Genomic DNA, 9,005 nt, shown 5'->3' with positions numbered 1-9,005 from the left:
GTAGTTGGTTGTTACAGAAGAAACTATCATGAAAAATGTGGGCATCCGCTGTGTGAATTGTTCAAGATGTTCAAAAAGTATGAATGACTTTGGTAACTATGGCATTAACGTTAGAGAGCCCTTTCAATAAAGTAGAGGCCAAATGGCAAGAAATAGAGTAAAGATTATATGCTGAGAAAATAGATCATAAGTAGAATGCTATTATTTTACCCAAATGACAGGGTTTCATAAATTGTTTGCTGGGATAAGAATGAGAAGATCTGAGTTTCTCATGCTGTCATTATCACTTATCTCCCTGGGCCTCAGTTTCTCATTTGTAAAATTGGGGGTTTGGACTAAGTTTTCTGAAAGGTCTGTTCCAGCTTGATTAATTGATAGTAGATCTTCCAAGATTTCCAAGGAATCAGTTAAAACAACAACAACAAAAAAAGAACTTCAGCATTCTCACACCCACCTAAGTCTCCTTAGACCACACTTATAATTGCATACTTTCTCCATGAACTTCCTATCTGGAATCATCTCTTCTAGGAATGAAACACATGCATCATCTCACATTTTTGTTCAGGTATTATTTAAAAGAGAAACAAGTCAGTCAACGGAGACTGATCAATGTGCTGTCTCAAGGGTAGGGGGAAGAGGATTATATTAAGCGAAGCTACTTCTCCCCCCTCATCTCTTCAGGTCAAATTATTCACTCAGTGCTGTCAAGACAACTGAAGTGACTTTTTGTGGTTGAAACTTTTAAAATTCTTTTTCACATTAAATTTTTATACGTCTTTAAAATCATTTTAATCAAATATTCATTCAGAAAAAGGTTAACTTATTTCCCCCCAACATTCCCCCCCCACCCCCGCTCTGCCCAGGAGCTTCGTGAGTAACTTGTGAATATGAAATATCCTGGGAATTTATAGATTGGACAGATTTTGTTTGAGAGTCTGGCATTTAACACCTTGCTCTGCCACTAGCTTTTGGGCCTGAGAGTTGCCTCAGGGATCTGGAGAAGTGCATTCTACTACCTGTGACTGAAACTGCAGAGGGAATTGGAAGAGAAAACAAGGTTTTGGCATTTACCAAGGAAGAAAATGGGCCACAAGAAAATCTGAGTCCCCAAGCTGGAGCAAACACACTCGATGGTTGATTCTAAAGAAGTTAGGCAGAGAAAGATGATTTATTATTCCTAGATAACTCCTGGTCTTCTGACTCCAATGTCTGATGACACTAATGCTAGAGTGAGAAGCACATGGGGACATAAGGTTAGTAGACCAGAGAGTGAGAAGGAATGCTATAGAAGGAAATGTAAAAGGGAAGACAATGAGACATATCCTGAAAATATTGGCTTTGTGGTGACCATTATACATAACCAGTCACTGTCATGATACTTTTGAAGAGCTTGTTTATGTTGATTTCAAGCTCAACAAGGTGATATTGACAAGCAGCATAGATGAAAGATGGTCAGATTTGTGGCTAAGGTGACCCCAAGTGTAGATGAATTGGCCAAGAACATGTAGATTGAACAAATGAGAGAAATAATGAAAAATCCATGGATGACATCATTAAATAATGGGAAAGAATGAGCTGAAAAGTCAAAAGAAATGTTTGATAAGAGTAGTGGTCAAACAGGCCAGAAAAGGACCAGATGAGCATGGCATTAAGAAGACAAAGGTAAGGCATTGCAATATCAAGTATCACCAAAAGGTCAAGAAAACTGTTCAATTGAGTTGAAATTAGAAAACATTGGTGGACTCAGAAAAATAATTTTTAATCAAATCTGTGTTTGGACAGGATAAAGGATAAAAACCTTAACAAGTAGAGTAGTTAAAAAAACGATTTTAGAGGATAATAGTCTGAAGAAAAGAATTAAAAATGATTACTTGAGTGGAGTACAGAATGAAAAAGCATTATCTGTTTATTTAATTTTATAATGGAAAGTTTCACATGCTAATAGGCTGTGGACAAAGTAGATTAAATATATAGATGAGGAATAGTTTATTGATGAAATGAGATATTGGGGGATATTTGTGACTAAAAGGAAATAGATGTCAGAAGTTTCTGGGAGAAAGTTACTATGGGTCATAAATTCAGTGTTAATCCTAATATTTGAATTGGACCAATGGGGGATGATGAATGCTATTACTATGAGATGGCATTGAAATAACTAAAAGAATCTTTTCTCTAAAAAACATAGATCTCAAGAATGAAATGTTCTGTCTTATAAAGCATGGCGCCTTGTTTAATAGAGACGTTTAATGGGAGTGTGAACAATGTTCATTGTACCAGATGACTTATAGGAAACTTCAAAACTAACTTTCTATGATTATTTGAAATTAGCCACAATCAGTTGCACCCTTGATTGACCTAGATATTGTATCAATAAGTAATTAATAAATATTGACAAATTTCAATTAATATTTGTTCATCCATTCTTTTAACAAAAGTTTACTTCTCACCTACTGTATACACCTTGAGAATACAACAATGACATAAGAGATACTTCCTTGTTCTCAAGCACCTTACACTATATTGTAGTAGACACAGAAAAACACACAAATATGGAATTTGTAAGTGTATTTGTCTGCTTGGGTTAAATAACAAAAATTTATTTTCCCACAGTTCTGGAAGCTAAAACTCTAGGACCAAGGTGACATCAGGATTGGTTTCTGGTGAGGTCTGTTTCCTCAGCTTCTTTACGACACCTTCTCTCTGCCTTTTCTTTTTCTATCTTTTTTTTTTTTAATAAGTATTATTATACTTTAAGTTCTAGGGTACATGTGCATAACGTGCAGGTTTGTTACATATGTATACTTGTGCCATGTTGGTGTGCTGCACCCATCAACTCGTCAGCACTAGTTGATCAACTCGTCAGCACTAGTTGATCAACTCATCAACTAGTCATTTACATCAGGTATAACTCCCAATGCAATCCCTCCACCATCCCCCCTCCCCATGATAGGCCCTGGTGTATGATGTTCCCCTTCCAGAGTCCGAGTGATCTCATTGTTCAGTTCCCACCTATGACTGAGAAAAAGCGGTGTTTGGTTTTCTGTTCTTGCGATAGTTTGCGGAGAATGATGGTTTCCAGCTGCATCCATGTCCCTACAAAGGACACAAACTCATCCTTTTTTATGGCTGCATAGTATTCCATGGTGTATATGTGCCACATTTTCTTAATCCAGTCTTTAATTTTTATTTTATTTTTATTTTTATTTATTCATTTTTTTTGAGACGGAGTCTCACTCTGTCACCCAGGCTGGAGTAGAGTGGCACAATCTGGCTCACTGCAACCTCCACCTCCCAGTTTCAAGTGATTTTCCTGCTTCAGGCTCCTAAGTAGCTGGGATTACAGGCAAGGGCCATCACACCTGGCTAATTTTTGTATTTTTAGTAGAGACGGGGTTTTACCATGTTGGCCATGTTGGCCAGGCTGGTCTCGAACTCCTGACCTCAGATGATCCACCCACCTCAGCCTCCCAAAGTGCTGGAATTACAGGCATGAGTCACCGTGCCTGACCGCTCTCTGCCTTTTCATGTGCCCTTCTCTCTGTGTACATGTACTGCGAGAAAGAAAGATAAATCTCTAGAGCAGTTTCTTTTTCTTATATGGATACAAGTTCTATCAGATTAGGACACCACCATTAAAACTAATTTAACCCTAACTACCTCCTTAAAAGTCTTATCTCCAAATACAATCACATTGAGGGTTAAGACTTCAACATATGAATTTGAGGAGAACACAGTTCAGTCCATAACAGATAGTGGTAACTGCTATAAAATTAAAATAAAGGAATAGATAATAATAGAAGTTGTGCTATTTAGATAGCACAGTTACTATTGGGGACCGTGCCGGGGGTGGTGGAGAATGAACAGACACAAAAGACAAAGACAAACAGAGAACATGGCGGCCGCACCCAGAGCCTCCTCCTCACTTTATTTATACTCCATAAACCCCACGTCAGCAGAAAGAACACAATGCAAAACAAACTTTCTTTACCCAGATGTAACCTTCTGCTTAGTTCCTTGTCTCTATGCTCTTCCTTATTTGTTCGCCTTCTTGGCGCCTACGGGAGTTCATTAAAAGTTCAATTGGAGATACTGTCCTTGAGCCCTATCTATTCTCAGCATACTGTTTTCAAAGGCCCCTGCAAGTTACAAAAAAAAAAAAAAAAAAAAAAAAACTCTCTGAGGGGGTTATTTCAAGTAGAGATTTAAGTGCTGTGAGGATGCAAACCATAGGAAGGCTGGGGAAGCACTTTATAACCTGAGAAAACAAACAAAGGATGCAACATCTCTCAATAAGTTTCAGGCTTCATTTGTATGAAGAGCATCAACAAGACCAAAACAGATAAGAGCAAAGTAATTTTAAGAGTGAAACTGAATTAATTATATAAGTTTAATACTTACATATACTTAATAAATATATGCTGAGTTTCTACCACATGCTAGGTCACACACTAGGTACTGGGAATATAAATTTTAAGTAATACAGGTTGTATGTTCAAATAAATCTCAACAGAGATATAGAATGACAAAGCAATGACATAGATATGCAGTCTTTGGTTTAAATAGTCTGACAGGCTCATTCATATAAAGGCTAATCTATATAGTTGAATTGAAATGAGACTTTCTGAGTTGCATTTTATCCTGCTACTCCACAACTATGTAAGTTTGAGTAAGTTAATGTTTTAAACTTCTGATTCCTAATTTATAAAGGATTGTGGTAAGGTTACATTTCAACCTAGCAAAGTGTTGGCAATGAGTATGCATGCATTCAATAAACAAAAGGGTTTTTTTTGTTTTTTTGTTTTTTGTTTTTTTGTAAATAAGGTACTCCTTATACATTTAGAGGTATTTGATTCCAAAATGGTTTGTGTCCGTAGAGTAATTATGAAGGAGAACATTTTAGACTGCTGGTAAAATGATAATATCAGAAATACAAATGTGTACTATGGTTTGAATGTTCCAATCAAAACTTGTGTTAAAATTTAATTGTGAATGTAATGGTATTGAGAGTTGGGGCCTCTTAAGAGGTGAATAGGTCATGGGGGCTTCACCTTCATGTATGGATTAATGTTCTTGTTAGGAAATTGTGTTAGTTATCACAGAAGTGGGTTCCTGATACACTGATTAGTGTATTGGCCCCATTTCTCTCTCTGTTGCATGTGCTCACTAGCCATGTGATGCCATCCACCATGGAATGACCCTCACCCTCACCAGATGTCAGTGCTATGCTCTTGGACTTCTCAGCCTCTAGAATGGTGAATCAAATAGAATATGTTATTTATAAATTACCCAGTTTGGAAGTGGCACAGGAAAAATGGTGGATAGAAAGCAGGACTAACTTGTGGCTTCCACTTGGATGGACAGAGCAGCATGTGGAAACCCACAATGCAAACTTTTGGTCCAAGAACTACTGCAAGAACATACCAGGAAAGCTGAGAAAATCCACAGACTCTTTGAAGGAGGCAGACTGCTGCTGCAGGCTCCATGGGACAGCAAAGAACTGTGTGTCTGCTTGATTTCTCAGCTGGGAGGCTTGTAGCCCAGGGAAAGTTCTCAGTCCTGCTCACCGACTGCCTGGAAATACTCAGTGCTGTTAGGGGAACGTGGTGGGAATGAGACTGGCCTTTGGGTGGCAGGCTGTGTGGGAGTTGTGGAGGCCTGTGGCTGTTGACTTTCTCCCACTTCCCTGAGGACCTCTGTGGTGCAGCAGAGCCAGTCATAATCCCCCTGGGAACCATTAGCCTGGGCACCACAACGCTATCCTCCCACAGCAGCCATAATAAGCCCCACCCAAGGATAGTCTGAGCTCAGACACACCTAACCCTGCCTCCACCTGACGGTCTTTCTCTACCTGCTCTGGTAGCCAAAGACAAAAGACATAATCTCTTGGGAGCTCTATAGCCTTGACCACCACCTGATTCTCCCTATACAACTGCAGCTGATGCACTCTTGAAAGTGCCACCTCCTGGCTGGAGGCCAACCAACACAAAAACAGCACACTTAACAAAAACACAACCAAGGGCTCTCACAGAATCCATTTCACTCCCCTACTACCTTCATCAGAGTAGGTGCTGGTATTCATGGCTGAGAGACCCGAAGATGGATCGCATCACAGGACTCTTTAGACTCACTCCCCAGTACCAGCCCAGCACCTGCTAGCTCTGCTGGGTGGCTGGATCTAGAAGAGAAATAACAATCACTGCAGTTCAGCTCTCAGGGGGCTCCATCCCTAGGGGAAAGAGGAGAGCACCACATCAAGGGAGCACCCTGTGGGACAAAAGAATCTGAATCTGAACAGCAGCCCTTGAGTCCCATATCTTCCCTCTGACATAGTCTACCCAAGTGAGGAGGAACCAGAAAAACAATTCTGGTAATATGACAAAACAAGGTTTTTTAATACCCCCCAAAAAGATCACACTAGCTCACCAGCAATGGATTCAAACCAAGACAAAATCTCTGAATTGCCAGAAACATAATTCAGAAGGTCAATTATTAAACCAGTCAAGAAGGCACCAGAGAAAGGTGAAGTCCAATTTAAAGGAATTTTAAAAATGATACATGATATTAGTAGAAAAATCTGACAGACTGGATTAAGAAAATGTGGCACATATACACCATGGAATACTATGCAGCCATAAAAAAGGATGAGTTCGTGTCGTTTGTAGGGACATGGATGCAGCTGGAAACCATCATTCTCAGCAAACTATCGCAAGAACAGAAAACCAAATACCACATGTTCTCACTCATAGGTAGGAATTGAACAATGAGATCACTTGGACACAGGAAGGGGAACATCACACACTGGGTCCTATTGTGGGGAGGGGGGAGGGGGGAAGGATAGCATTATGAGATATACCTAATGTAAATGACGAGTTAATGGGTGCAGCACACCAACATGGCACATGTATACATATGTAACACACCTGCACGTTGTGCACATGTACCCTAGAACTTAAAGTATAATAAAAAAAGAAAAAAAGAAAGAAAAAACAATCACAGCTTCTGGAAATCAAGGACTCGTTTAGAGAAATGCAAAATGCATGGGAAAGTCTCAGCAATAGAACTGAAGAAGTAGAAGAAAGAACTTCAGGAAACAAAGACAAGGCTTTTGAATTAACCCAATTTAACAAAACAAAGAAAAAGTAATTTTAAAAATGATCAAAGCTTCCAAGAATTTTGGGATTATGTTAAATGACCAAACCTGAGAATAATTAGAGTTCCCAAGGAAGAAGAGAAATCTAAAAGTTTGGAAAACATATTTCAGGGAATAATCAATGAAAACTTCCTTGGCCTTGTTAGAGAGGTAGATGTTCAAATACAAGAAGTTCAAAAAAAGGGAATTGAGCAATTATGTTTATGGATGCAAATGGTGGGAGCCAGATTACTCATTGTTAAGTAAAATGTTATAGATAACCAAGGGAAGAAGGCTAGGATGATTTGTATAAGTCTTGGATTAGAGGTGAAGACTGCAGTATGAATTCATATTTAGCTTAATAGTATCAAAATGCAGATTATATAGAAAAATTGCAAACATGTATACATATGGAAATTAGTATATATTATACTTTCATTTTGTTTCTCTGTCAGCTGAGAGGGCCTAGAAGCAATGACATCTCAGTAGCCATGAATGCACCTATCACTCAAACTTTGGTTTCTAATACCATTCTTGAAAAAAAGAAACCAGGACTCTTTGAAGGAATGATTGATTCTAGAGCAGAGGCAGGGATTATATCAGATAGGCAAAACACACTTCAGTAGCAAGGAGCACATCTAGTAGGGCAGAACATATACAAGATGAGCCTGCAGAGTTTTGTAGTATTAGAAAGTAAGAAAGTGCTAAAACACACTTCAACACACATACACACACAAACACACACACACACCGATGTTGAGATTATGTCAAAGGGATACAGTAACCAACTGAAAGAGTTGCCAATAATCGAAGTTGGAACATTTGATCAAAAAGCAAGGTAGTATTGGATTATAATCCAAAATATAAAATAAATATGCATGAGTCCATACTGTTATAAATAATTGAATATAAAAATATATGAGGGCTATGCAACAAAACTTCCTTGCAGAAGGATTACAGATAGTTTGTGTAATAGTTTGCCTTTAATTACAAATAGCTGTCCTTTAATGCAGTAGAACATAGCTCCATGTCTTAAGTGGGAAAAGAAAGGAACAAAAAAGAATCACTTTATAGTGGTGAAATCTGACAATCATTACCTCAAGCCAAGTGATCAAGGTGATAAGACATATTGATAGTTTGTACTCTTGATATGATGTGATGACTATGACTTTACCTTTGTAGACTTTCTCTCAAAAATATATTGTTTCAGTCTAATAATGAGAAAAAGTATCACATCAATCCCAATTGAGACACATTCTACAAAAAATGCCTGGCAGTACTCCATGAAACTGTCAGGTTCATCAGAAACAAGGAAAATCTGATACACTGTCACAACTAGCAGGAACCTAAAGAGGTAATGACTATTAGCTGTAATATGGTATCCTGGATGAAATTCTAAAAGAAACAAACAATAGAGAACATTAGAGAAAAACTGAAGGAATATTAATAAAACATAAACCTTAATAATAACATTTCACTATTGTTTTACTAATTTTCACAAATATGCTATAGCAGTGTAAGATAACAAGAGAAGCAGGGAGTGTAGTATACAGGAGCTCTCTGTATTACCTTCACAATAATTCTGTAAGTCTAAAATTAAAAGTTTATTTTTAAAAAATGGATAAGTAAAATTCTAAAAACAAAGTATTGAGATTTCTAATCAAAAGTGTATGCCAATATTGGTTCAGCATCTGTAAATGAGTTTTCATGGAACAGTAGTCCTGCAAGATGCCCTAGGAAAAAAACAAATCATTTATTTGGTCAAATAATTTTTGAGACAAGCTGCGTATTGAAAGAGCCTTTGGAGATTCACAAAGTACATTAGAATATTTAAAATTCTAAGAAATCTTTTAAAAAATACATAAATTTAATGTTG

Source organism: Chlorocebus sabaeus, chromosome 12 (assembly GCF_047675955.1).
Source record: "Chlorocebus sabaeus isolate Y175 chromosome 12, mChlSab1.0.hap1, whole genome shotgun sequence".
Lineage (NCBI taxonomy): Eukaryota > Metazoa > Chordata > Mammalia > Primates > Cercopithecidae > Chlorocebus > Chlorocebus sabaeus.
Note: the sequence above shows the minus strand (reverse complement) of the source record.